Raw genomic sequence first — 3,726 nt, 5'->3', positions numbered from 1 at the left:
CAAAACCAATTCAACAATTTGAAAGCATACAAAAGATTAAGAACTATGTTTCTTTGTTGTATAAGTAAAATAAAAAACAAAAGGAAAAAATACAAAAAATCAATGAATTGAAACCAAAATGCATATGGGCCAACATTATTGTGGTATGCACCATGTCATCATAGAGTTTGAATCCGAGTGTTTTGCAAGATTTCATTTTCCACTTATAGGATAGGAGCAAAAAATCTAAAAAATCCTAAGAGTTCAATACCATACATGTTACTTCAACAAACAGGAAGTAATCAAAACTGCAAAACCTTCTCGAATAGAGAGATTCTTCATATGAATCAGATAATTGATTGTGTCCAGGATAAATGAGGGCATATGGAGTCAAAGTGTCAATATGAAGGAACTATTTGCTACTTTTTAACATTTGAGCTATAGATGTTGATAATGCGCATTCACATATTTGTTACACTTTATAATAGAGTTACACATTATAATAGACTTGTGACACATGAAGCCCAACAGTACAGGGTATTGACAATATTTCCATGTGGTGGTATGATCATATTGTGCCCGCCATCATCACCTATAGTAAAACTTTTTTCTTTAGTTCTAATATCTATACAGAGGCATCTAAACTGAGGTTGTGGGTGCATGAATTTAAAATAGATGCTAGCGCAAAAGATACCAGAGCCATCTAAATTGAGGTTGTGGGTGCATTTAATTTAAGATATATGTTACAATAAAAGTTGTGAGTTTAGAATAGATACGGGAGTATAGGTGATAGATTAGCATATATTTATCTTAACTCCAATTATATTATCTTCACTCCAATTGTATTGAGCATTTTTTTAATTTAAACAAGAAAAAAAACAACTACAAACTTTTCACCATTTATGATCTATACTAGTATTTTTATATATTTATTAGTTGTTTTCTCTGTTTAAGACTTTTGTATTGAATTATGTTCAGTTTGATATTTTATGTGTTTATTTATAGTCACATATCATACACCACAACCTAGATTAACACACTGCTTTTCTCTCCACAATTAAATTTATTGCACTCATCTAATTTCAAAGCACCTTAATATTAGTGCACATATATGCAGTCTCAAGTGTTACCTCAATTGGTTGAACCATTTACCCAAGGCATGTTGTTGATGGGGAGATCTTGATTCATGGGTGAAATTCAGTCAAGTTGTAACTAACAATGGTTATTGTAGGTGGTGGTTCAACCATTCACCCTATGAATGTTCCAGGGATGAGTAAGGGATCTTATGTTTGTACCCTAAAACTTGTGGTCCTCTCCTATAAATTTCCTTTGGTTGGAATTGAAATATTGTCTGAATATTTTGGATTAGTTGGAGAGGACAAAAAAAATTCATCTGGTTTCATATTTTCTTCCCAACCCAATTGTGTGGCACTCAATTCTCACAAATTGGAATCTTCTCTGGTCTTAGTCTGCCAAAAAAGTACATTTCTACTTTGTAATGTTCTCAATATTTTCTTGCCAACGTTCTGCATATTTTGATCTAAATTATTTTCAGAACTCTCATTTGATGTCAAACAACTCTCCATTGGATAATTGGTGTTGAGATTGTTGAATAAGTCTATGCATAACATGTACCATATGTTGCTTCTTCTTGTATAATGATGGCATTTCAGTCCATTGTTCTGGAAAAAGGACTGCCTTTTACAATTACTGATATCCAATAGGAAGGGATAAGATTGAGTTACGGAAAGCACCTTTCCAGTTTTATTTGATGCTCATTCTTGAATATAATGACAAGATTCATAGCCTAAACCAAAACAACATGAGATCTAACCAATCAGACCCTCATTTTAATAGTTTTTATTAAAATTTTAGTGATCTGCAAGATGGCATCTTGATAGCAATTTTGGTTTAAGAATTTGAACTATGCATTATTAGAGTTATTATAGTGCATAAATTAGAATATAGAAGAATAATTCCATGTCCAATTCCCAATCTATGGAAATTTGATGTATTGAATCATATTAAATATGAAGCACAGAAACAAATAATGCATCATACTTTTCAAGTAGCCAAAAAAAAGGAAAAATTAAAGGAAGACATTCCCTAGAAGAGAAAATGAGTGGAATCCTTACTTGGATCAATAAATGTGACCAGACCAGTGCCTTTGAAATCACAATTCTAGTAGTTTCTACCATGAATCTGATAGTAACTATTCATTGCATATGAAGCATGGGCATGAACGATATTTGGATTATAGCAAGGTCCACCCTGACGAATTGAAGCACAATCTGCACCACCCAACCCACAAGAAAAATCCAAAGACTCTTGAAGAACAGATGGATCAGAACTTGGTTTGGCAATGCAATAAACAACACTGCCAAGGCCTCCCCTTGAACCTTTTGGTGGTCCTGAGAATAAAGAAATCGGGCTAGGTGGTGGGCTTGCAGGAGGAGAATATGGTGGAGGAGGAGATGCACACCAACCACAACTCAAATCTACATCATATCCATCTAGGTTTAGCAGCCCAAAGTTCCTCTTAGTGGTTGGCCTTGGCTTATGGTTCTCATTAAAAATTGCAAAAATAATAAAGTTCTATATGACTATTAGGCCTCATTGGAGTTCCTGCATTGGAAGTAACATGTTTGATGAATTTGGTGTTATAGTTTCTAGCATTCTCAGGATTCACTCCTTTATCATTTTTATCTCCTTTGGAAGGCCAATTGGTCTCAAAGATAGTTACAGGGATAATGTCATCATGACCCAAAGAAGCCACAACAGAGTAAATGGAATCAATTTGAGAATCTAACATATTGTTATAGGTGAACCCTTTTGGATCTGAAACCCCTAGAGACCACCCAAAAAACACATAGTCCAGTGAAACTTCTTTGGGATTTTCTTTGTATGCAAAATAAGGATATGCATTCACCATGAATGGAGCACCTATATCATCCAAGAATTTGAGGAGAGGCTTCATAATTTGTACCAAACCAGTAACAAATATGGAGGCCAGAGGAAAAGAACTTGAAAGGATAGCCATACTATGTGGAGTAGATACCTTAATCTTGTCATCCAATCCTAAAACAACCAAACCAGAATGAATGTTATGTATATTAGGCACTAGAGAAGAGTGTAACGACCCATCACTATTTATAAGGACCTCATTCCCTATGGTGATCAGAACTATTAAGGTTGAAGGATAGTAAGGAGAAATCCTTTGAGCCGCCCAAGCCTAGCCTGCAGTTGGGCTTTCACTTATCCTCAAGACCCACAACAACTGCAATGCCTATGTTGGAAAATGCTTGCAATATAGAGGGATCTGAGTTGTAGATCTTGACTCTATTGACAATGGTGTTTCCAAGCATCTTGGCTACCTACTCCAGTGATGGTAAGTTGTTCCCTTCCATTCCATAGTTTACACCAATTCCAGGGTTTGGCTGTGGTGATGCCTCTGACTCATTTTCCCATGCAATTTGCAATACCAAACTACATACAACCATAACCCACATTAACCCTATCCTAGAAAAATACTTAAGCCATTTCCTTCAACTCTGAGTTCCATGTATTACAAAATTCGATGCTCTTTGTTGGGATCTCTTTCAAGTTCGCAATGCGGCCACCGATTAAACAATGAACCTGAGAAATGATGAAATTTTAGGGGTAGAAATAATCCTAAGGGAGAATAAATTATATATAGAAGAAATTATATATAGCACTTACAATATGAGTCAGCCCAAATTGTTACTT

The 3,726-nt window shown here is 35.0% G+C and overlaps 1 pseudogene; it reads right to left on the bottom strand.

Moving 5' to 3' along the window:
- Positions 1-1,754: 1,754 nt before the first annotated feature.
- LOC149143617 (glucan endo-1,3-beta-glucosidase 14 pseudogene) lies at positions 1,755-3,488 on the bottom strand (annotated as a pseudogene).
- Positions 3,489-3,726: the final 238 nt, after the last annotated feature.

The sequence above is a fragment of the Pinus tabuliformis genome, chromosome X (genome assembly GCF_031772625.1).
Source record: "Pinus tabuliformis cultivar Carrire ecotype Pingquan chromosome X, CPIR1, whole genome shotgun sequence".
NCBI lineage: Eukaryota > Viridiplantae > Streptophyta > Pinopsida > Pinales > Pinaceae > Pinus > Pinus tabuliformis.
This window is presented reverse-complemented; position numbering and strand designations above follow the sequence as displayed.